At 41.0% G+C, this 27,682-nt stretch overlaps 1 protein-coding gene across 2 annotated transcripts in view; it reads right to left on the bottom strand.

The window, feature by feature from the left end:
- LOC124619334 (striatin-3) overlaps positions 1–27,682 on the bottom strand; it is an 86,470-nt gene that overhangs the window by 40,835 nt on the left and 17,953 nt on the right. The window lies entirely within an intron of this gene.

The raw sequence follows: 27,682 nt of genomic DNA, 5'->3' as shown, positions 1-27,682 counted from the left end.
CAACAGCACCTGTAAAATAATTCATCACTATAATCTTTTATATTCAATTTTATTACAGCAACATGAAACAGTTTTGATGTTGTTGTTTAGGTACATTTCCCATTATCTCTACAGGCTCAGTCAAGATCAAACAATGCAGTCAGAATGGCAGGCAGTTTTATGTATTCTCGGTATTCGAGGTTCTGCTATGCTACACAATATTTCCATACAAACTGACAAGTCACAGCTTCCAAAGCCATACAGTTACAAGGATTATCCTTAAACTAACATTAAATGTCGAAATATCTAGGGGGGAAGCTGGTACCACTGCCGCGTAGTGGGAAGCCAACGGAAGGAATGAGCTTTCCCAACAAATTGTAGCTCATCGATTAGCGTTGTGGTGACTGTTAGAAATGAGTGTTCTCATTCCTAATCCCACCAACTGTGAAGCGCGGACTGTAATTCGCTAACTAAATGCTGAAGCCATGGATGCCACTGTGATTCATCATGAAATTGTTTCAGTTTAAGGAGATGACGTAATGTCAAGGCAGCACGTGACGAAATGGGTACGGAATTTCAATTTTTGGAAGGACAGAAATTCGCAACAAAGATGGAAGCAGAAGGCCATCTGTTGTGACCGATGATGTGGTGCAGAAAATTGAAGATAATCATCTATCTTATCGCCATTCGGCTATTTATGACCTGTATGCAGTCTGTCCGAACATTTCAGGAATTGTTGTTCGTGAAATCTTAAATCGACAAAATTATCGCAAGTTGTGTGCGTGATGAGTGCCCTGGATGTTTACCAGAGCACACAAAATGAACAGAGTTATTGCCACTTACAAATTTCTCGATCATTTTAAGACTGAAACGGTGATGCTTTTCCCAAACCTATAGTGACAGGAGATGAAACTTGGGCTGATTACCACACTCCAGAGAGCAAACAACAATGCGCTGGCGCCGTACTCTCCCCCCTTCAGCAAAAAAATTCAACTCGACAAATAGTGAGGAAAATCATGGTGTCAGTGTTTTGGGAGAGAAAAGAGATTCTGCTCATTGACTTTTTTGGAAAGAGGTGAAACAACAAATGCTGCAAGATACTGTGAGATCACGAAGAAACTTCGCAGAGCCATATAAAACAAACATCGCAGGATGGTCACGATGGGAGTCTGTCTCCTTCATGACAATGCAAGTTTGCACACCACTCATGCAACACAGCAGTTGTTGACTTCATTTGGTTGGAAAGTGTTAAAGCCACCCCTCTCACAGTCCCGATCTCACACCTAGCAACTGTAATCTGTTCACTAAATTGAAGGAACTTTTTCGTGGAAAACACCTTTCCGACGATAGCAAGGTGAAAATTGAAGTCAAGAACGGGCTGAAGACGGCAGCAGGAGATGTCTATGACACATGAATCAAAAATCTTGTCCCACGGATGACAAAATGTGGTGAGGTAAATAGTGATTATGAGGAAAAATAATACAAGACCTTCACTACAATGCATGTAAATTTTATTTTACTTTTTTTTTTGTACTTCAAAAAATTCTTGTAACCTTACTTTCCAGATTAGCCTTTTAATTCATTTCTCACTGGAAATAAAGTATTCCACTAGAGCTGGTCCTATAACTGTGATTTCTTTCTGTTTCAGTCGCAGTGTCAAAAAACAGTTTTTGGGTGACATTTTTATTTCGGTGGCTGTGTATGCTATGATTGATGCTGTAGATTACCCGTTTTTTAATAGCAATATGGAGCCTCACGAAGCTTAATATCCATTTTTGACAGATGAATCACCAGCAACAGTGTCAGATATCTCACTTCATGAGCTGTCTGAAATTTAATCACAGATATTGGTACAGAGTATGTATGTCACCACTTCTCACTATTAATCAAATACTGGTGATAGATATGTCTTCCACCACTAATATTTTAACCAGTGATTTCTGGCATAAGATCACTGCACAAGAACAAGCCAAGCATCACACCAGGAGATGCTGCCTGATACATTGCAGAGCATCAGCCTCAATGGAAAAAGCCCTATACTCTAGCACTTGTCAAAGAGACTGCCAGAAACAACACTGCATTGCATTTAATGTTTAGTGCACAAGTCTATAATTTCACAACACTGATGTAAATGAATTATCTTTAATAAAATATCTTTGATTGTGTTACATTGTAAAGGCATTATTGAATATGCAGCCCCCACATGGCAGCAATCAATGAAAGTATAAAATTTCTGTAAAAATTTGAATGACTTTTTTGCATTAGTCTGGATCAATTTCTGCAATCACACACTCCATTTAGTTCTTTAACTGGGGAATCTGATTTCCTTTTTTCAATAACCACTTGACTTCATGTAACCTCACACAAAACAGTCGCATGGCAGCCTGTAGCAAGATCTTTGTGGCCAATTCTGGTCTCCAAGATAGGCGATATGACCCATGACCCTTAAATTTCTCCTGCTACAATGAGCATGATTAACTTGAAAGTGGTGCCATCTAGCTCAAATCACTTTTTTTTCAGTCTATTCCCTCCAACTGGAGCCGAACGAGACATTTACCATATGAGATAATGTAGGTCATTTGTGTCACTGCATTACCAGTGGAATACTCAAAAAGTAGGACCTAGTCACTAGTTGGTTAACAGGAGCAGGAACAAGATTGTGGCAAAGTGAATCAACAGAACACTCACTCCACTTGGCACACAGAGAGGAGGATGAAGACTAAGAATGTGAATTTCACATATCTTGATAGTGATGTGGCAAGTGATGGGAGGACCAACCTTGGGGTTCTGAACAGGGTAGTCAAACATGCCAAAATCTTCAGTCTGCTATGATGACTTCCCTGGGATAAGTACATTCCTCTAAGAGCTAAACAGACCTGCTCAAAAGTTTCTTTCTGTCCATCACGTTCTCAAGTCTGCAGAATGTAATGTCACTACCCTTGTGGGGGAGATACAGCAGTCACCCTAGTTCTGTGTTTTAACCAATTAAGGCCAATTGTGTGAAGCAGTTCATCTTAGATCAGCACAAGATATGAAAATCTGCTATGTATAAATGTCGATCTCAGAGTATTTCACTATGAACAAGGATCAGCTTTGCCCATCAAAATTACAGCAGCAACTTCACAACCCAATAACACTACAAAATTACTGATTTTACTTTGGGCAAATAGAAGCTGAGAAGAAGGGATAAAGAAATTACTGTTAAAAGTTTTCAAATCATATTTTTTATCTCTAAAGCCTATCTAACACAGTAAGGTCTACCTTAAGTTTGCTAGATGTCAAAACTGACTGCCAGGAGGTGTGGCAGCTAGCTCACATTCTGAACCTCTCACACAGTGTAAGATTTGGCACAGAAGCTAGCAGGCATGCTCGACTGCAAGAACAGCAACACACAAAAGCCGGTTGATCTGTAATCTTTCTCAATCAATTTTAAAGAAATTGTTTGGTGAAAAAATTTAATTCATCAGCTTCACAATAAAACTGACTACCATTTCATCAATTGTCAAAGTTACTGCGATATTTCAAAATTAAGTGAACTACTGGAAGAATTTCTACAGATTTGCTACGAAAAATAGGGACCACTATGAATTTGTGTTTGGTGCATTTTAGGTCTTGTGTTGCTGCTTATGAAATATAGCTAACATACTGAATCATTCTCCACAGTTTAAAGGATATTGTCATCTGTTTCTGATCGAGAAACTGGATTTTATGTGAAGCACTCTGCCCCCAAATGCCCACACTAGCGAAAAAGCCAAATATTAATACATTCCTCTTACCTCAAACAGTGAGATATCTACACAAGATTTTGGCAAATGATAGAACCCAAAGAGGAGGGTATTTTGCCATTTGATTAATATGCTAACTTCACTATCTACAACAACATTCCAGAAACTACAGATGTTTTTCAATGAAATAATGTAATTTTTATGGGCCATCGATAGATGGTCAAACAAAAACTGCTCTGGATTTTGCAACAATATCGCTGGAAAAGTGGCACATCTATTTTTATACCAAGAATGGGCTTTTCTCATAAGCTATTGACCTGTCTTTCCCTTAGTTGCTAGTTTAATAATATACTGTTTGAAGTGTCTACCACAATTTTAACTGCTTTAGAATGTTAATGAGATGAATATTTGTAAACTTCACTGTGTTTTGGCAAAAGAAGCAATTTTAACATGGTGACATGTGAAGTCACGTATTACCAAAAACTCTTCACTAATAACTTATCTCTGAAGAAAAAAGGAACAGAATAAGAAGCCTGGGAAACATAAATCACTACATCCGTTGAAATTTCAGCAGAATCCTGTATTCAGTGTATTTTTAATAATGAATGACTGGTACTGAACTAGCCACAGAAAAAAATATGAAAACATTTCAATTTGCAGAACTCTGTCAGGTACCAGTTAAGGCGTACAGAGATTATCAATCTCTCTTACAAACTAAAAAATGTTTTTCAAAAAGTACAATTCTTCACTCTGTACAGGGATAGTAATGAAGAGACAGTATACTATGTATTACTGTTTTCATATTTCTCAGATAATCGGAATGTAAGAATAATACCCTCTGACCAGTTTCAATATGAATCGTTCATTAACGAAAATATATTGGGTTATACGATGAGCTGACAGAAGTCATGGGATACCTCTTAACATTGTGCTGGACCTCCTCTTGCTTGGCATAGTGCAGCAAATCATCTTGGGTTGGGCTCAACAAGACGTTGCACTAAATATCGAGCCAAGCTGCCTCTATAGCCATCCATAATTATTAAAGTGTTGCTGGGTAGGATTTTATAAACGAACTGACCTCTCGAATATGTCCCATAAATGTATGATGTGATTCATGATGGGTGACCCGAGTGGCCAAATTATTAACTCAAATTGTCCAGAAAGTTCTTCAAACCAATTACAAACAACTGTAGCCCAGGAATATCGCACATTGTCATCCACAAAGATTCCATCGTTGCCTGGGCACATGAAGTCTATGAATGGCTGCAAATGGTCTCCAAGTAGGTGAACACAACCATTTCCAGTCAATGTTTGGTTCACTTGGACCAGATGATCCAGTCCACTCCAGGCAAAACCAGCCCACACCATTATGCAGCCACTACCAAATTGCACAGTGCCTTGTTGACAGCCTGGGTCCATGGCTTCATGTTGCCTGCACCAAAGTTCTTACCTACTGAAATTGGGCCTCATCTGATCATGCCACAGTTTTCCAGTCATCTCGGGTTCAACTGATATGGTCATGACTCCTGGAGAGGCACTGCTGGTGATGTGATGCTATCAGCGGAGGAACTCGCGTCAATCATCTGCTGCCACAGCCCATTAACGTTGAATTTCGCCACACTGTCCTAATGGATACATTCGTCGTATATCCTGACTTGATTTCTGCTATTATTTCACGGTTGCTTGTCCATTGCCGACGACAACCTCATTAAGTGAAAGCCATCGGCCCTTGCTTCGTCCGTGGTTAGTCAGAGGTAATGCCTGAAATCTGGTATTATTAGGACACACTTGACACTGCGGATCTTGAAATATTGATTTCCCTAACGATTCCTGAAAAGGACTGTCCCATGCTTCTAGCTCCAACTACCATTCCATGTTCAATGTCTGTTAATTCTCGTCATGTACCAATAATCACATCAGAAAACTTGTCCCATGAATCACCCGAGTACAAAAGGTAGCTTGGTCAATGCACTGGACTTTTACACCTTGTGTATGTGGTACTATCACCATCTGTATATGAGCATATCGCTATCCCATGACTCGTCACCTCAGAGTAAGTAGAGCACTTTGTCATGGCGAAAGCTTTTGCCCGATTTCTAGGTTTTTAAAAGCTATTTCAGTATATTTTTTGCTGTTTTAATATCATTTTATCAATTATTTCAGTAAACTTTATTTCCGCTTTTCACCAAAGAAAGCTACAGGAAAATTTACGTAAATTCAAGAAGCATGAAAATCATGTGTCCAGTGAGAATATTTACATTAAACTATAAATGCTTAAAAATATTTATCCTTCCACTTTAAAAAGTAGGACCTAGCCTATGTACATAATCTACAAATCAGTCTGAAAGAGATACTATAAATTCCATATTACCGCAATTACAGCAGTTCTCCTGTCGATATTACAATATGTTGAAAATGACCTCTCCTCATCAGCATTACTGACTGGGATCCAAAAAGCCTTCACTGCAGCTTCCACAAAATGCCCATACTCTGATTTCAGGGAAAGAAGAATAGCGATCACATCAACATCTTCACCTTCCCTATAATAAATAGCAACTAAATCCCCAACTAAATTCCTGGTTCAGGAAATTCTGATGCTGAAGGTTCTAGTAGAATGGGAATTCACTTCATTAGCTGAGAGACTTCAAAACTGTGTAAATCACCTTTCATTATGTTTGTTGGATCAAACAAATTACTGATAGAAGGAATGGCAATCTTTCCTACGTCACACTCCGTTAAATGGTGAAGGGTCACTAAGCTAACACTGTCTAACATGAATTGATGCTATCTTGAAGCTCTCTTATGTCACCGGCAAGTCGCAGCCTTTTGAGCGATGCTTGACAAGAAAAATAACTAGGCACTGATTTTTTTACTGTACTGGAGGTCAATGTTTTAAAATAGTTCACAGCACCATCTTCAACAGTTTCAATTAATTCTACCGTATCACTGAGATATTCTCGGTGTTTGAACACAATTGAAGAAATAGAATTATCAACTTCCTTGCCTTCAAAATGAACGAGCTGAAATCAATTTGAAAATACACCTGCAAAAGTTCGATTGTCATTTGTGCCAACGTAGCAAGTACAGAAAGTGTATTCAATCTGATTACAATTTCCATGTAACTGAAGTGATTGATATGGAAAAATATGGGTGTTAGTTCAATTACGAGGCTTCTGATTGCCAATACAGTGACCAACACAGCATCACGGCCGACAGGCACATATGTAAATAAATAGTTGCAAACTTCGTTACATCCTCCCTGAACTTCACATTGGAAAACATTATAAAATCCTGACATATGACAGTTTGGTTAGGTTGACAATATTATGAAAAAGTAAGTTGCTACTTACCAAAGAGCAGAGATGCCAGGTCACAGAAAGGTACAACAAAAAGAATGTCAAACAAAGCTTTGACAGTCTTTCGTTGAAGCTATCTGTGACTCAACATCTCCACTGTATAGTGGGTAGCAACTTTCCTTTTTATAATATTGCCATTATTTCATTCAGGATTTTCCATTGTTTTGTTACGTTGAGTAAGTTATTATTTCTACATATTATAATTTTTGCCACTTGACAGATGGCAACAAAGAAAAGGCCAAATTTTGCTCGTTCACAAGGTCTCAGTCTCATTCTTGCTATAAAATTAAGAATAGTTATTGCGACAGGATGGTGGGTTCGAAGCAACATGAAGGAATTATCTTCCCTCCCAGCTACATTTTGTTACACAAAAGTGCATTTGTTCATTTTTGGTAACACTAGGAAAACAGCTGCTCCGAAGCCACACAATCTGACACTAAAAACACAGTACACATTTTTTCACCCTCTCCCTCAGCTTTGGATGAGCAACTCAACTTTTTCCAGCAGAATATTAGCTCAACAAAAGCTTGAGTTGTTAATAAAATGAATTTTTCTTTAATGGTTTTTGCTCATTTTGGTATTACACCGACATCTCGAAGCAACTTGTCTTTTGACACCTGTCATCGTTAGTGCCTCTTCCTTATTCTTCTTATGTGAAGGACTGTTGTTAATAGGTTTTAGGCGCAAGTGCTTTCTCTGCTACTAACACATCGCAGTCTTTGCACTTAACACCTTTCTAGTTTTTTCAAACACGTAAAATCATTCTGATGAAAATTCCTTTTCTGGAGAAAAAAACTATCACTACCATACTTGTTAAGATTTACTGTAAGTATCAACATAAAAGATGAAAATCAAACAATGGAAAATCTAGGATGAACTGTAACAATATTATGAAAAGGAGATGCCGAGTCACAGGTAGGCACAACAAAAAGACTGTAACAAATAATGCTTTCGGAAATTAAAGCCTTCGTCAATAATAGATGTAGACACACACGCACGCAAACACGACTCTCACACCCGACTACAGTCTAAGGCAACTGAAACCACTCTGCGAGCAGCAGCACATGTGCATGGTGGCAGTGGCGACTGGGTGGGGGTAAGGAGGAGGCTGCGGTGGGGAGGGGGAGGGATAGTATGGTAGAGGTGGTGGACAATGAAGTGCTGCAGGTTAGACAGACGGCAGGGGATTGGTGGCAGGGAAGTAGCGGAATACGAGAGAAGTAAAAAGACTGAGTGTGACAATGGAATGATGACTGTAGTGCTGGAATGGATGGGTACGGACAGCGACTGACTAAGGCTCCCATAAACCTCCTGGCCTGACCCTTGGTAAGTCACTGTCCTCACCCATCCAGCCCCTTTCCTGTTCCCATTCCAGCACTACACAGCCGTCATTCCACCATCACTCAGTCTTTTTACTTCTCTCTTTTTCTGCTACTGACATCAATATTTGGATTTCACTGCCCTACTTTGAGTTGAATTTCTGCTGTTAACTTCAAATGGTGTGATTCCACACAATTTTGTCAATAACTATGTGATTTTGCTGAAAGGTAAACTGACATCAATATTTGGATTTCACTGCCCTACTTTGAGTTGAATTTCTGCTGTTAACTTCAAATGGTGTGATTCCATACAATTTTGTCAATAAATATGTGATTTTGCTGAAAGGTAAATAGTTTCTCACTTTGAGCAAAATTTGTAAAATTTCATGATTTCGCACTTTGTGAAAGACAGGTGGCCTCTAGTTATAGGATTCCACTGATATTTCAATAAAAGTAGCAACATTTTTGCTAGACCCCTTACACTCGAGAACAAAGTAGTAGGTAGCATTCCTTGTTCGAGAGTCTTAAGCTTCATTAATTACATAGTTACTTTTCATTTACTTTACACATGTCTGACAATTCTGATGTTCTTTTGGCCATGGAGAAAACTCCTGAAGTAGTTTGAAAAGGGTCATTCCACATCAAGGGAACCAGGGGTCCCCATTCGACCATCTACAAATCTAAGAAATTTGGTGTGAAAGTTCTATATGGTCTTGGATGGATACCAAACTTCAGTTCAGTATCTTCAGTTGCTGAATTTTTAGGAGCTTTTAAAGAGAGGCTACTCATCTTCACATCACATACAAATGTGCCATGTTTGCTAGGCTTTTTTAAAAGTTCTAGCACACATTTGGTCTTTAACATAAAAAAAAATTGTCCATGCTGAATCACACCATGGCAAAAATTTGGGATTTAGCCACACCCAAATAGAGATAAAAGCCTGTAAAGTGGCTAAGAAAGTTGTCGTGCTATTCTGACAGCCAAGGTTTGACTGACCACTGCTACTTTTCATATGAACCAATCACACCAAAACCTCAGAGTGTTGTTCCTACATATGATGTCTATATATGGATCAAATTTATGTAACATTCGATGCCTAGAAGAAAAGATAGCATCTACTAAGTTTGCCAAAATTTTCTATTTGAAAGTCCTAGGAACTTTTTTTTTGGGGGGGGGGGGGGGGGGGTAATATCTGAACTGTTTTGTTCAATCCCTTTTTCTTGCCAATTATTGAAAGGGCAGGCTTTAAGCTTTCAAAGCGATATTGTTTAATTTCTGGATGTAGCATATTGATGGATAAGAATACATTTCAAACTTATTATTTTAGCACTTCGAGAACATTGAAAAGTGAAATATTTTGCTCATTAAATCCCACAATTAATTTTTTGAGTGTATAAATCAGTTTCAAACAATTTAACATATGCCACAAAAGAAGTATAATACACAAGGCAGCAAATTTGCAAAACAAAAACGCTTAAGAGTCAGCTCCACTTTTGATTAAATAACTCTACAATTTTGTCCAGGGCGGATCGAGGAAAACGATAATTTCTTCCTGATGATTATGTCGATGGTGCTTCAAAAGTCATGAAAATATGTTACTCATGAATCCAGCAGGTGTCTTTAGCAGCTTGCCAGTAGAAGTAACGAGCAGAACATGGATGCATAAAGCTGATAAGGTCATCATGTTGCTCATGTGAAACTTCACACACTTTTCCAATCCACCAAAAATTGTCATACATACAACATGGAACATACTGTCCTGGTTGTAAACTTACAATTGAGGCTGTTGGCATTTCTTCATCTGCATCTGAGGCATTATCTGTAAATGCTGTAGCATCATTGGAAACTCTGCTCACTCTGAGCCAATTACAATTAATTGGCTTAAACTGATGTTTTTCCTATTCTTCCAGATATTGTAAATCCTATGAGAAACCTTGTTTCTTGATCAAGTTAATTTTTTTCAAAATCTTTTTGTACATAAAAACTCTTTATGCTTGGAATACAATCATCACACAATTTGAACAAATCATATGGAGTCAATATCTGGTTATGTAAGGGCCTCTGCAAACTAGCACGGGCTGCTAGTCTTTTTCGTGTTCTCCCAATGTCACAACAAGGCGATTTACCCGGGCTTGTTCCAAAAAAATTCCATTCGGCAGTGATGCCAAAATCCTTTTCATGCAGACATGAATTGATGATTTTTTTTTTTTTTTAATTCTTGTTTGAGCAGCTGAACCATCAATAAAGAAATAAATATCCTTAATGTGTTCAATCTTTGTCTTCAAATGTGCTATTAACTTTATTTGAAATGCACGGACAGCAATGGTATCATGATGGATAGTCACTGATCATACAAATGCTAATTCTCTAACATTCTTTGCCACCAAAATAGATAAACTGACTATTCTCCCACTGAAATCTTGTGCAGCACATGTAACAACAAATGAATAATTCTCAGCAAAATCCATCAATACAATTAATTCATTTTCTGAAATATTTCTTTTTAACTGCTTAAGGTATAAACTTCAGTGTTGTTACAAAGTTCTGCTTGTGAATCTTTTTCCCCATTTATTCTTACTGCAACACAATCCTTTTAGCCCGAGCATAAACAAGAAAACTCATCTCCAAAAAGAAAGTAAGGCCTTTTTGTTTTACTTTGTCATAGAGATTTTTCCCTGTTCGGTTAGTAGGTGTTGCCAAAATCCCACCTTCCATCTTTAGTTTCCCAGATTACTTCTCCATTTTAGTCGAAACAGCAAATTCTTTACTTTTTTTTCCCTCCCAATAGTCCTGAAACTTGGGACCAGGGACAAAATTTGAACTTTACTGCAATTTCCTGAAGCCTGGAGCTTAAGATTAAGTTCTTTAATTAAGATATCCATATCTTTAAATTTTTGGTACTCTCCCATTCATATTTTAGCAGTATCTACTTGGCTCACTCCAGCAGCTGTGGCAATTACCTTAGTAATGCTGCCTCGGGCTTTCAGAACTTTGCACTTTATGTATTTCATTGAATCCCTTTTGCTGATCTGTTGATTTAATGGTGACTCTTCAAATGATGGTGATTAAGTAGTAGCAGTAAAGCAACCATCAACAACATCAATGTCTTTCGTGGATGGTGATTCTTGCTTATCCTGGCAGGATGATTCTTTTTGGGCCACTTCGTGTCTACGTTTGGTAGAAATTTTTCAGACTCTGCAATGGTTACTGCTGTTGAAGCCTTCTTGGTTACATGTTTTTCTTTCCCAAATGGGTTGCAGCAAGTCTTCTGCAGGAACTGAAATTTTGTCATCAATATGGCATTATGGTATGAACAAATTTGGGCATCTTGAGTAAAATCAAGCCCAGACCTACATCGCAGAAGCTCCTTGTCCATTCATGACATTTCCTTAGCTGATTGTAGTTGACTTTTGTCATAATAGAATGGTGATGACTTATGACAATCGGCTCCATCTGATCCACTGCAATAGCTGGGTGAAGGGATATTTTGGTTCATTTCATACAATAGTTTATTAACCTATAACAATCAATTTTGGAAGCTCGTGAATATTCAGGTTTGAAGCACAGAAGATCCAGTCTTGCTTGTACATAAACTATACAAATCAGGCCATAAGAACATATTGTTTTAGTGCTTACCTTCAGCTACAACAATGATTATTGATTACTCAAACACTCAATACTCAACCTACGACTGTACAGTGTCAGCACCAAAGATTACACTACACAGAAGACTGACAGTGAAAATTGCCAATAATGAAAGCAGCAACTGAAGTTGGTGATTCAGCAATTTATCACTGCTGAAGGATAGAGCCTTAAAAAACTATTGCTGCTTTATAATGTCGATGGAAACTGAGTGACCAAATTTGGTCATTAATGTTCAAAGCTAGTTAAATTTATGATCCTAAGAAAGTAAAAAATCATCATAAAGAACAAGAAAAATTTGGTAAAACTGCAAAAGGAAGGAGTGGTCCACGCTTATGAAATGCCAAGTTTCTGTTGGTTAAAATCAGTTTACACACATATGAATATTCCTACCCAACACACTGTATAAAAGCCGAGAGTAGAAACAATTTTAACAAGAATTATACCTTCTTCCTGATAAATTGAGTTCAACCTTCCAAAATGCAGCTATGAGACATATGTATACTACAAGAATTGCACACTGGTGGGTCACCCTGCTGTGTACTATGCGGAGACTATCAGTATCTGGTAGGAGCTACAACACAACAGTCTACTGTTTCAGTGACCTACAGCTTTTAGTCTATCACTTACTTGCCCTCCTCTTCCTCCTCCTGACATCAACCACACACTTATGACAAACTGAGGTACAATAAGTACTGTTCGCTGCATTCCTTTGTGCTGCTTCATCCATTGGCTGTAATTCCTGAATACTTGGGTACCATGCAGAACACCACCTTACTAAATTGTTATAGGTGAATGGAGGTGTCCTACCCCTAGTTAAGTATTTCTGCTGGAAACCTGCACAAAATTACTTTCATCTTCATCTACATCTACACTCTGCAAGCCACCTCGCCATGCGTGGTGGAGGGCACTTTGTGAGCCACCGTCACTTCGCCTTTTCTGTTCCAGTTGTGATGATTCATGGGAAGAATTATTGCTGATAACCCTCTGATACAGAGCAAGTGATTTTCTTAACTTTAATTGTTTAATTTGTTCCGATCCCCATAAGATGGCATGCCCTTCTGCATAAGACATTTAATTCATGTAGTACGTGGCTCTTGAGAACAAAATTTGGAAGAATATGAGGGAGCCAAAATTGTCCCTCAGTTTGGACCCCTCACTGTAAGTCAATGCTGAAGTGGTTGTACACGATGCTGTACAATGACGTTATTAACAAATAATCTGTACATTCCCCTTAATTAACATTTAATAGTCATGGGTGACTGGAATTCGAGAGTAGGAAAAGGGAGAGAAGGAAACTTAGTAGGTGAATATGGATTGGGGAAGCCGTCTGGTAGAATTTTCCACAGAGCATAAATTAATCATAGCTAACACTTGGTTCAAGAATCATGAAAGAAGGTTGTATACATGGAAGAGCCCTGGAGATACTAAAAGGTATCAGATAGATTATATAATGGTAAGACAGAGATTTAGGAACCAGGTTTTAAATTGTAAAGCATTTCCAGGGGCAGATGTGGACTCTGACCACAATCTATTGGTTATGAACTGTAGAAACTGCAAAAAGGTGGGAAATTAAGGAGATGGGACCTTGATAAACTGACTAAACCAGAGGTTGTAGAGAGTTTGAGGAAGAGCATAAGGGAACAATTGACAGCAGTGGGGGAAAGAAGTACAGAAGAAGAAGAATGGGTAGCTGAGGGATGAAGTAGTGAAGGCAGCAGCCGATCAAGTACGTAAAAATACGAGGGCTAGTAGAAATCCTTGGGTAACAGAAGAAATATTGAATTTAACAGATGAAAGGAGAAAATATAAAAATGCAGTAAATGACGCAGGCAAAAAGGAATACAAACTTCTCAAAATGAGATCGACAGGAAGTGCAAAATGGCTAAGCAGGGATGGCTAGAGGACAAATGTAAGGATGTAGAGGCTTATCCCACGAGGGGTAAGATAGATACTACCTACAGGAAAATTATAGAGACCTTTGGAGAAAAGAGAACCACTTGTATGAATATCAAGAGCTCAGATGGAAACCCAGTTCTAAGCAAAGAAGAGAAAGCAGAAAAGTGGAAGGAGTATATAGAGGGTCTATACAAGGGCAATGTACTTGAGGACAATATTATGGAAATGGAAGAGGTTGTAGATGAAGATGAAATGGGAGATACAATACCGCGTGAAGAGTTTGACAGAGCACTGAAAGACCTGAGTCGAAACAAGGCCCCGGGAGTAGTCAACATTCCATTAGAACTACTGATGGCCTTGGGAGAGCCAGTCATACCAAACTCTACCATCTGGTGAGCAAGATGTACGAGACAGGAGAAATACCCTCAGACTTCAAGAAGAATATAACAATTCCAATCCCAAAGGAAGCAGATGTTGACAAATGTGAAAATTACCGAACTATCAGTTTAATAAGTCACAGCTGCAAAATACTAACGCGAATTCTTTACAGACAAATGGAAAAACTGGTAGAAGCCGACCTCGGGGGAAGATCAGTTTGCATTCCATTGAAATGTTGGAACACGTGAGGCAATATTGACCTTACCCATTATCTTAGAAGAAAGATTAAGAAAAGGCAAACCTACGTTTCTAGCATTTGTAGACTTAGAGAAAGCTTTTGACAATGTTGACTGGAATACTCTCTCTCAAATTCTAAAGGTGGCAGGGATAAAATACAGGGAGCGAAAGGCTATTTACAAGTCGTACAGAAACCAGATGGCAGTTATAAGAGTCGAGGGGCATGAAAGGGAAGCAGCGGTGGGGAAGGGAGTGAGACAGGGTTATTCAATCTGTATATTGAGCAAGCAGTAAAGGAAACAAAAGATAAATTCAGAGTAGGTATTAAAATCCATGGAGAAGAAATAAAAACTTTGAGGTTCGCTGATGACATTGTAATTCTGTCAGAGACAGCAAAGGGCTTGAAAGAGCAGTCGAATGGAATGGACAGTGTCTTGAAAGGAGGATATAAGATGAACATCAACAAAAGCAAAACAAGGATAATGGAATGTAGTTAAATTAAGTCAGGTGATGCTGAGGGAATTAGATCAGGAAATGAGACACTTAAAGTAGTAAAGGAGTTTTGCTATTTGGGGAGCAAAATAACTGATGATGGTCGAAGTAGAGAGGATATAAAATGTAGACTGGCACGGCAAGGAAAGCGTTTCTGAAGAAGAGAAATTTGTTAACATCGAGAATAGATTTAAGTGTCAGTAAGTCGTTTCTGAAAGTATTTGTATGGAGTGTAGCCATGTATGGAAGTGAAACATGGACGATAAATAGTTTGGACAAGAAGAGAATAGAAACTTTCGAAATGTGGTGCTACAGAAGAATGCTGAAGATTAGATGGGTAGATCACGTAACTAATGAGGAGGTGTTGAACAGAATAGAGGAGGAGTTTGTGGCACAGCTTGACAAGAAGAAGGGACCGGTTGGTAGGGCATGTTCTGAGGCATCAAGGGATCACAAATTTAGCTTGCACAGGATAGAGTATCATGGAGAGCTGCATCAAACTAGTCTCAGGACTGAAGACCAAAACAACGGCAACATTCTTCATTCATCATTGTCATATCCACCTTTTGTACACATCAGATTCTCAACACGTTGCATTATATACCCCATCACATTACTGTTATATTCTGTATGACAAAATGCACAGCATCACAAAACAGTAGCCTCAGCACCTATACTATTAACATGGTCACTAATGCTCTTGGTGTTTGGCATCTGTGCAGGACAATGCGATGATCCATACCTCATGCAGGTTGTACTTTCATTGGGGTCTGCATAATAATTAATACCGCCACATCAGGTACAGAGTACAGTGAGCATAGTATTAATAAAAGATACTGTTCTGTAGGCATTTACGTAGGCTTCCACGCTCACTTGTGATTGACTGTTAAATCGGTCCATGTTAAGAGCTGACTGTAGGATATTGACATATGTTTGACTCAGAAATAGTTCAGATGAAGCTTAAAGCTGATGACCTTAGACACATTTTCTGAGGAAGGCTTTGGGTGAAAGCTCAGTGTGTACCAGTCTTTTTGTTTTGCCTGTCTGCAACTCAATGTGTCATCTGTATTGTGAGCAGCAATCTATCCTTTTCATAATAATACAACATTATGAAACGGATAGTTATCATATAGCAGACATGCTGAGTTGCAGATAGGCACAATAAAAAAAAAACTGTTTGAGTGTGAGCCTTCGGCCAACAAAGCATTTGTCAAAAATAGAACACACACACACACACACACACACACACACACACACACACACACACACATAGTCTCTGGCAGCTGGAGCCAGACTGCAGCATTAGATGGGAGAGGCAACTGAGTGGGGGTAAGGAGGGGCTGGAGTGGGAGAGAGGGAGATATAGCAGGGTAAGGATGGGGGTGGGGTTGGGGGACGGTAAATTGCTGCTAGTGAGAGCATTCAGGGAAATGCAGGAAAGAGAAAGGTCAGAAACTGAGTACAGTACTGTATTATCTTATTTTTTATCTCATTACGACTTCACGTCAATTTCATTTGGGTTTCGCCTTTCAGTATTAGCCTACTCCCTCAGATATTATCTTATTTCCCCTTATTTCATCCATCTCATTCTTTCCATGATTCATGATTTTTCCCAGGTGTTTGGGTGTGTTTCTGAAAAAATTTTCAGACATAATTCTACATTATTGACATATTTTTACACTTTTTTTTTTACCACCATGGATCCTTGCTCCTTCCATCTGCATCAATACAGAAAAGTTTCTTTATTCCTAGCCAGAACCGACTCCCACATACTGTTCCTGCCTTGTTGCTTAGCACAAGGAATTCCCCCAAATGGCCATACCATCAAATTACCCACCTCCGGCTGCCACCCTTCGTTCCACAATGACCTCCACCTGTTCAATTTCCACCAATCCTTAGCCCTCGTCAACACAATCCTGCAAAACCATATCAATCACACCCAAACCACCTTGCAGCACCTTCTCTCCATCTGTAAAATTCTCCTGCTATGTAATCCCACATTCCTGGCTCCCACAACAGGCACAATGAAATTGTCCTCCAGGAACTAAAGCAACATGCACAACACCCCGAAAAACTCTCCACCTGCTCACTTCCTACTCCCACCTTGGACTACCACTGTCCACCACCTCTCCATAACCTTGAAACCTTCTCAAGTCCACTCATAGCTGAAAAATCCTGTCTTGCAGACCTACTACATCCCCCCCCCCCCCCCCTCCAAAACTCCCACACACCACTCCACACACAATACAGAACCTAAACAGACCAAAAGTCATGAACCTTTCCTCCAAAAGCTTTAGCCTCAGAAGTATCAGTCCTTTCCAAAGGTCTCACCTTTTGCTCCACTCCGAATTCAATCATGCAGAACTTTTTAAACAACTTCTCTCCTTCTCCCATTCCCTACAGTGTAATTTCACTTTTTTGCCACCAGCACTACCAATCAGGCTCAGCCACAGACTAATGTTGAACCCTACCAGACAGTTTACTCCTCCATCAAACCGTGATCCAACCCCAGTGTCCCCAAATCACCCTGCGTTAACTTTCCAGAATTTCTTAACCTCAAACGCTGCCTCACCATCATTCCCCAAATCCCTCGACATGCAAACTAACCTTACATCCACAGAAAGAACCACAATTCACCATCTAAAACCTGATCCTGACCTTATAATCCTACCTGCTGACAAAGACTCCACAGCTGTTGCACTGAACCACAAGGATTACCTGAGAGAAGGACTCCGCCAGCTGTCAGATTCATCCACTTACAAACCCCGCCACACTGACCCCATTCCAGAAATCTAGTCTCTCCTCAAATCCCTACGCCCATCTCAGAACCTCTTCCTGGAGTCCATCTCTCTCCTCATCCCTACCTCTCCCCACACTCCTACATTCTACATCCTTCCTAAAGTTTATAAACCCAACCACCCAGGACACCCTATTGTGGCCAGTTACTGTGCTCTCTCTGAGAATCTCTGCTCTTTTAGACATACACCTTCAGCCTATTATCTGCAATCTACCCTACTACATAGAAAATACCAATCATTTCCTCCAACTCTCCACAGTTCCTGTTTCTTTAACAAACAGTACCCTGCTTCTCACCTTTCCCAAACCAACAACCTCCTTCCCAATCGCCATGACTAACTACATCCTCACCCACAATTAGTTCTCCTTTGAAGGCATTACCAACAAACAAATCCGGGGTACGACTATGGGCACCTGCATGGCACCAACTTATGCCAACCTATTTGTGGGCTATCTAGAGGAATCCTTCCTAAATACCCAGAATCCCAAACCCCTCACCTGGTTCAGATTCACTGATGACAAATTCTTGATTGAATCAAGGGTGAGGACACCCTACCCACATTGCTCCAGAACCTCAACACCTTCTCCACATTTACTTCACCTGGTCCCACTCAACACAACAAGCAAACTTCCTCAATGTTGCCCTCCACCCACAGCTGCCACAGAGTGTGTGCGTGCGTGCTTATTTTTGACAAATGCCTTGTTGGCCGATAGCTCATTCTCCAACAGTCTTTATGTTGTTTTTATCTGCAACTCAGCATCTCCGTTATATGGTGAGTAGCAACTATCCTTTTCATAACATTGATATAATCCACCCTGGATTTTTCCCCATTTTCTTTTCATAATATTGTTGCTCTGATACTGAATTTTCAGAGACTCCCTATAGTTCTTGAGAAGAAGACAAAGATACTTTTCTTTTGCCAAATACTTCTGAACACCATTCCTTCTCTCTGTCCACAATTCACAGCTGGAAGCTGTCTACCTCATATTAAACTGAATAGAATCAGCCATTGTGCTGGCAATATCAGAAACAGCCGATTTTCAGACGCAATATCTGACCGCTCTAGCAAAATTGCTTCTGCCCTTAACATTTAAACACAACGGTGGAAAACAATTCATGAACTTTTTTTTCATCTTTCGGGAGTTATCTGTGTATGTAGCTAATAAGCCAACTTTCAAATTTTGGTTAGCAGACAAACATATGCTTTCTTTGTTCCAAGACAAGTGCTTGTTAAGAATTGTCTTCACGTTTTTCTGGATGAGAAGGTAAAATTAAATGGAGCTCGCTACTTATAGTGGAAAACTTACACAGGTGTGCTGATCAGCTGATGCTAACATTTTACTATGGTGAGTAAGAACTTTATATTCTTTCACAAGAATAACAAAACACCATCATCTCCAGTCAGCTCAGTTTATTACTTTTTACCATCTGCAATCCATTTTGAAGCAGTAAGGCTTCATCTTCAAGTGACTCACACAGTAATAGAAGCTTTGTATATTCACAAGTACATAAGGTTACCACAGGATAGTATCATCTGGTATGGCTATGATGTAACTGCCTGTAACCACACCAGATGGTGCTGCATTATGGTAACCCTAAACACTTGCGAAAATGTAAAATATGCATTACCATGTTGCGTGCTTAAAAAGGAAGTCTTAGTGCTTTGAAATGGATCGCAAAAGGTCAACTGACAGCCAAAGCAGGTTGTGCATGTACTTGGCACCGAAAATCAGTCATGGAAGTTTGCATCCAGCATCTGGAACTGCTGTTCCAGAATAAATACTGAAGTGTTTACATGACCAACCAAACGCGGAATTAGGAAACCTGGTTTAAGAAATCTGGCTTTGGGAGCCCCAAATGAACACAGTGATTGTGGACATTTTAAAACAGCTGTTTCAGATTCTAGTGTTTTCAACTGTGGTCACATCAGAGACCAGTAAAGGATGGACCTGAACCACCTTATTTATGACAAAGCTATGCATGCAACAGTGTGGTAGATGTTTCTGAATAATTTATGTTGTGTGTTGCCTGTTGTTTTCTTTTCTTATTTTGGTTGGTTGGTTTGTGGGATTAAAGGGACCAGACTACTAGGGCCATCGGTCCCTTTTTCAGGAACTTTAAACAACCACAAAGAATAAGAATAAACAATGGAGATGACAAGAGACAACACAGGACAAGAAATACACAGACAAAGACCAGAAAAAAGGAATTAAAACCACACTGAGTGCGACAGTGGTTGGCCGACCATAGAAACAAAAGGAAAAGCCAACCACCAAGAAATGCACTAAAAACCCCAGTCTAAAATCGTAGGCCAAAGGCCAGACAACACTAAAAAAGGACAAGCACTTATATCAAGTGATAAAAACCCCCTGCACAAATAAAACTCAAAACTAAATCTGCCATTGTAACGTCATCTGATAAAAGTGCAGGAAGCGTATCAGGCAGCACAAATGTCTGCCTCAGCGGAGTTAAAAGCGGGCAGTCCAACTAGATGTAGACCACCGTCAAAGCTGACCTGCAGTGACATAAAGGTGGGTTCTCGCGGCACAATAAATAGCTGTGTGTTATCTAGGTGTGGCCAATGCAGAGCCGGCAGAGGACTACAGAGTCCTTGCGAGAGACCTGCAAGGAGGAACGCCACGCACCTGTAACCTCCTTGATGGCCCGAAGTTTAATGGGTGAAGGAAGGGTGTGCCATTCTTCATCCCAGGTGCGAAGTACCTTCTGCCACAAACTCTCCGAAAGGCCAATCTCCAAGGCTGGTGCACCGACAGCCTGTTTGGCTAGCATGTCAACACGTTCATTTCCCGGGATGCCAACATGACCTGGGGTCCACACGAACACCACAGAACAGCCGCAACAGACAAGAGTATGGTGGGACTCCTGGATAGCCATCACCAGACGAGAGCAAGGGAAACACTGTCGATAGCTCATAAACCGCTCAGGGAGTCACTACAGAAAATGAAGGACTCACCTGGGCACGAGCGGATACACACTATGGCCCGAGAGATGGTGACCACCTCGGCCACGAGCAATCACCAAACCATCAGTACAAACAGTGTCTGAGCCTTGAAATGCAGCAAGGATTGAAAGAAAGCGGCGGCGGAGGGCCTCAGAAGGGAGGGAGTCCTTTGGGCGGGGCACACACCATGAGGGTATATGCAGAGGAGCCCAGAAAAAGGGCGACCACCAAGGCACAGTCCTCCACCGAGGGGACCCAGAAGAACATGGAATGGCAGATTATGCGGCAGTAACGATGCCGGTGGTGACCGAGTGAATCACCACATCAATGGTGTCATTGGAAAGAGGCTCAATAGTGGCAATGGAGGTGAACAAGTCCCAGTCAGCCTTATTCATAGGCCATCTGCAGGGGTGCCCAGAAGAGTGATGCTGTGGCAGTGACAGAAAGATCAGAAAGTGGTCACTACCGCCCAAGTCGTCATGCACACTCCATCGGACAGATGGTAATAGGCTAAGGCTGCAGATTGAAAGGTCGATGGCTGAGTACATGCCATGCGCCACACTGAAATGTGTGAAGGCACCAGTATTTAAAAGAGAAAGGTCGAGCTGTGCCAATACTTGCTCAATGATGCTGCCTCAGCCCCTTGCCACTGATCCACCCCACAGAGGGTTATGGGGGTTGAAGTCGCCTAGTAACAGAAAAGGTGGCCGCAATTGGTTATCAGTGCAGCCAGGACATGCTACGGGACATCACCATCTGGTGGAAGATAGAGACTGCAGCCAGTAACAGCCTCAGGCATCCACACCCGAACAGCGACAACCTCTAAAGGTGTTTGTAAAGGGACAGACTTGCTGTAAAGAGAGTGAAGGACGTAGATGTAGACACCACCAGATACCCTCTCATAGGCTGCCCGGTTCTTATAATAACCCCAAAAGCCACGGAGGGTGGGGGTTCGCATCACCGGAAACCACGTTTCCTGAAGAGCAATGCAGAGGAAAGGGTGAAGGCTGAGAAGTTGTCGGAGCTCAGCAAGATGGTGGAAAAAACCGCTGCAGTTCCACTGGAGGATAACATTGTCCATGGCCGAGAAAGGCATGAATGGACAGTGGAGGCAGATTACGCCGCTGGGTCGCATGCTGCCACCAATTGAGTACCGACGGGAGCGACATCCATCATGTCTGAGGGACTGGCGAGATCTAGGTCCTCGGCGGATGCCACAGTCTCCACCGCATCCTCAGACGCAGAGCTTGTAGGTAACGGTGGAGTGGGTGCCACCGCAATTTCCTTGGTCTTTGGGGTCTTCAATTTCCATTTCTCCCACTGTTCCTTTGGTTGTCCTTGCTGGGAGGGCTTTTTTGATTCAGTCTCCGCGACTGAAGAGGACTGTGAAGCCCTACGACCAGCTACTTGGGGCACCTTCAGCCCCTGGCGGGTGTCTGGTTTTCCACTGGTAGGAACCTGGGAAGAGAGTGACCCAGGGGATTCCTTCCTAATGAGAGAAGCCGAAGACAACTTATGCTTCTCCGGCTTAGAAGTGGGGACTGGTGTCCCCAATGGTTGGGGGGGTGGGGTGGAGGGGAGGTGCTGCTCCCAAGGTAGGTGGTGCGGGAGCAACAGGGAGGGAAGTACCCACCCCCACCATCAATGGGGCAGGTGTGGTTCTTCAGCTCTGAGAGCTCACTGCATGTTGCGCAACGAATGGAGCTGTAACAGGAGTGACAGTGGAGGCATAAGATGACATCATACACATGGGATGAAGCCGTTCAAATTTCCATTTAGCCTCAGTACGTCAGTAGGTCTAAGGTCTTGTATTCCATTATTTTCCGTTCCTTCTGTAGAATCTTACAGTCTGGCGAGCATGGGGGATGGTGCTCTCCGCAGCTGACATAGATGGGAGGCGGGGCACATGAAGTATCAGGATGGGATAGACGACCATAATCATGACGTATGAGGCTGGAAGCACAGCAGGAAGACATACAGCCGAACTTCCAACACTCTAAGCACCGCATCGGGGGAGGGATATATGGCTTGACATCACAGCGGTTGACCATCACCTTCACCTTCTAGGGTAATGTGGCACCCTCGAAAGCCAAGATGAAGGCAACAGTGGCAACCTGGTTATCCCTCGGACCCCGGTGGGCACGCCAGACGAAATGGACACCTCGTTGCTCTAAGTTGGCGCGCAGCTCGTCATCGGACTGTAAAAGAAGGTCCCTGTGGAATATAATGCCCTGGACCATATTTAAGCTTTTATGGGGCATGATAGTAACATAAACATCCCCCAGCTTCTTACAAGCGAGTAATGCCTGTGACTGGGCAGAGGATGCCATTTTCATCGCATTTTTGATAAGCCCTCCACCTCCCCAAATTTGTCCTCTAAATCCTCTACGAAGAACTGAGGCTTCATAGACACAAATGATTCCCCATCAGCTCTCGTACAGACTAGATAGCGGGGCGAATACGTCTCGCTGTCATTCATAGTCTTCCGTTCCTCCCATGGTGTGGCCAGGGAGGAGAATGATTTGGGGTCATAGATGTTTGCATTAAAGTGATCCCTCGAACACTTGAAGACTGCTGGTAGTTGGGCACCAGCAAGAGATGATGTGCCATGCTTCATTGCGTGTCATCCACCCTGATGCCACGTACTCCGACCAAGGGCCCTACCATCGGGCGCCACACAGCCACAACAAGGGCCACCTAGCAGGATGGCCATTGCCGGGAGTCCCGATGCCCCAGGGAGATGGGCATCTACTCCTTGGTATATATGAGGAGTTAACGGCGAAGGCATCAGTAGAGCAGTCCCTGTGTTGTCAGGGGGCTACAACCAACAGGGTACATGGCGGCCCCACCACAACGGACTGGCTACCATGCTGGATATTAGGTAGCAAGTGGTCCATGATCGTCGTCAGCGCAGAAAGCGACACTGCAGAGTGCATGACGGAAATCGCACCCAGGAATGTATCCTCGCCCAAGAGATGGAGAGCGAGCAGGACTGCAATGCAATGACGAATAAGCTGACTAAAGGTCTCAATGCACGATAGACACAATGCATCAAGTAAGGCGCCCTTTCCCAATTGGCTCGCTCTTCGGAATAATTTTGAAATATGATGGTCAAACCCATGATGGGACCATCACATAACGGCCCAAATATTTGCGACTCCTTTTAGTCGCCTCTTATGACAGGCAGGAATACCGCGGGCCTTTTCTTATCCCCAAACCCGCAGGGGGTTTTCTTATTTTGAACTGAGTGAGAAGTTAATTGTGGTCCATGCTGGGTTTTTTTATGACGATGCTCAAAATCCCGGAAGGTATCACCAATCCCTATAACCATCCGTCTGGCAGTCTTAGTTTAGTTTATTTACAATCATGGCCTACTGTCAGTTTATAGTGTCTGCACTCACCACTGTAACGACAAGAAAACTGTCAAGGTATTGCGACCATGTCCAAAGTATCCTCTTAATATGTGAATAGTTATTATTGGCTCCACATCTACATAAAGTACCTTGTCAGTTCTACCTGCAGTATTTTTAGGTATGCATTGGATTGCTATCAAAGGTCACAAAGCATCTAAATCAATATACTGCTGATTTTGTAATTATAGAATTAGGTCGGAAAAGAAAAATGTTGAGAAACATCTTGAATCAGAGAAACAAACTGTTCTCAGTAGGAAAGTGTTGCTGGTTCTCAACAACCATGTGTTGGAAGCTATTTGAGCCAAAAGAAGCAAATAAGGGAAGACCATTTTGGAAAATACTGTTTAAACTTTTGCAAAACTAACATTCCAACCAAAAAGTTTTTTAACAGTCAATTTCAACACACTAAAGCTTTGTCTCCAGGCATGTACCATGACAGCGTTTTAAATTTGTACTTGTAATAAAATTGCAATCCAATGCAAACAACAACAACAAAAATAACGTGAATTTTGCCAAAAGTAGATGCTGTTTTCTGATCCCTAGCAATAACAACAATGTAGCATGTGGTAATGTATCTCAAAACTTACAAGAATATCACAAAATTGAATGTTTCAACAACTGATTTATGATTGCTACAATAATGTTTTTATTACAAAAATTGGCAGGCTGGGTACTCTTATTTCATGACCGTTTTGGATAGCTGTAATTTTCGGGTTTTCTTTACTTATATGTGAAAGGTAGTGTCCCACTGATGGGCTGTACTAGAGTGTCATCTCAGCAATTAAGACCTTCAGCTCAGCACAAACTAGTGTAAATATAAAGATCTGAGTTTTCTGCAGTCCAATATTACGGTGAGGCTGCAAGTGGGAGAGTACACTACCCCTCCAACACTTCCATTACTCTTTAGAGTAGTTCACTAGCACATCAACTTTTAGCAACATTTTCATGTAGTTGTAGCGCCATCATACCTGCAATATTTGGACTGTGCTAATTTTTTATGCCTGTGACAGGAACTAAATAGCTGTACTTTCCATGTGCATCAACAAACAAACATAGGCAAATAAGTGAGGATTCATAATCCTCAGGGTAATATAGCACCAAAAATATGGTCAATACTTTCATTAAGAAATTGCCATTTCTTTGTTGTGACCACTGCAGCTTAGCAATGGTGAGAAGGAGATGTGGCTATTACGCACACATAATAAGTTTGTTGAATTAAAACTATAGTTTATAAGCATAGTGGTATGATGACCGTTTACAGTTCTTTTTGTACGTCAATCTTCACAAATCAGTTACAGACTTCCGACATGTTGACACTTCTTATTTTATCTGTAATGAACACTGTAAAAAATTATAGTTCAGTTGTGTGCTGAATCACATTTACTTATGAAGTTGACATCAGTTGATATCATTATGCTTCCTATAAAATCCTAAACCAGTAGTATATCTACATACTAACTGAAAAATGCTCTTATCTGAGCACAAAAAATGCAAATATGCTCCTGTTTAAAGGTCTGATAAAAGTGGGGATCTAGTGCCTCAATCATCATCAAACATTCTGGCACAAACATATTTGCATTCTTACCACAAAACGTTCGAAATTCTTTTGCCCTTTCTTTGTAATGAAGCCTTCACAATCAGCATCTCCCTCTCACTACCATGGTCTATAAATGTCTCTCCCCATTGCCTCCATTTTCTCCCAATGGCACTGGTTCCTGTCTGTCTCACCTACTGTCACTGTCTTCATCCCTTTCTCTCACTATTCCTTACAACTGTCTCCTTTTCTGCCACTTTCACTGCCTCTGTCCCACTGCCTTAGTCTTTGTTCCATTCTCTCTCCCCCCCCACTGCCACTGTTCTTTCTTTATACTTTACAGTCTGCTGCCTTTTTCTTCACCTACCGTTGTCTTCTCTTCACACATTTTTCTGAGGATGGTTTGTTTGGGTTTCGAGCCCTAGAACAGGAAACTAACACGTGGGTATGATGGATGGGGGACGTCAGCAAATTTTTTCACAGTAAAGTTCACTGATCTGTGATGTCCAGACACCCGAAGCCTGCAGATCGGTGTCCACTCATATCTCTCTATCTCTCTCTCTCTCTCTCTCTCTCTCTCTCTCTCTCTCTCTCTCTCTGTCACTGTCTCTCACCCATTAACATTGTCTCCTCTCTTCCATCATCACTGTCTCTGTTGCACTCTTTCAGCACTAAAATGCACAAATATGTTCATGCGCAAAAATTCTTGGCAAGGAAGGCAGAATACGAATTGAGGCAGCTGGTTCCCCACTTTTCTGTCAGAAATTTTTTAAGAAATGCATATTCACCTTTTTTATTGCTCTGACAAAAGTATTTTTCAGCTGGTTCCCTTTTTCCCCCATGTTACAGCAGGGTATACCGCTTATATAAAACGAATTATGAAGGTCAGTAATGTTTTGACCATTTACTTATATACTCTGACACAAAAAACAAAAAATAAGAATGCATAATATAAGGTTAACACAAAATCGTCTCCCATCCAAAGCAAGTTTATTTTGCACTACTCTACATATAATTCACAACATTTTTAGGCTACACCTATAGTATACCAAAAATCTAGTGTTTTATTTGTAAGTACAAAAAATTTTGTAGGATTAATTTTTGCTAAAGTGTTTACATCAACAGGTAGCAACATCAAATAATTTCTAGGTCTTGAGGACCTGTTACGCATGAAGTGACCCTTATACAGAGAGAGTGTTCCAAAGATTTATTGGTGAAAAAATGATGACTAAAATCTTAGTTTCGTGACCCCAGAGCCTGTGTCATGTGTTCACTGTGTCAATTAAAACAACATTTACACCTCAAACCCTACATTACTCACGTAACTACAGCAACTTCGAACCTGGATCTCAGTAACGGACGACACTGAAAAATGTTTCAAGGTTCCTCGAGATCTTAAATATTTTCAACATTTTACGGCCCTGTCAGCAACTGTATAAATATTAATTTTAAAAACCAACAACCTCAGTTGCAAGTTTACCTAGCTTTACCTAGGTTTCAGTTGGGATAACCCAACCTTCTTCAGAATAAAAGTAACTATCGTTTGTCCATAGTGGACATCGTCAAGCTAAAACTACAAATCGATGAATTATCGTCATACTGTAAAAACTTATCTGAGACTGCCTCGTCCCACTTTGCGACCGGGATGCAGCAGCCACGAGTGCTGTACTGGAACCGACCTAGCGTCATGAGGACCGCCTAGACAGACACAATACCTTGCGCCTGCACATAAACTGTGTGATGGGTACTTGTTGGGACAAGACTCTAACCTAACTCCTGACCTTGAATTTACTAGTAAAGTTATAAGGAGCATATTCCGACTAAAACTGGAGATTGCACACGTGGTTCGACATTTGCTGAACATTTAGTGCAACTGGCTCATGCACCCATAACTACAGTCCGTCTGCTCTTCCAATTGGTATCCAAAATTGTCACTAGTCAAGAGCTAT

Source organism: Schistocerca americana, chromosome 6, assembly GCF_021461395.2.
Source record: "Schistocerca americana isolate TAMUIC-IGC-003095 chromosome 6, iqSchAmer2.1, whole genome shotgun sequence".
Lineage (NCBI taxonomy): Eukaryota > Metazoa > Arthropoda > Insecta > Orthoptera > Acrididae > Schistocerca > Schistocerca americana.
The sequence above is the reverse complement of the archived record's forward strand: the minus strand, read 5'-3'. Positions and strand labels throughout refer to the sequence as shown.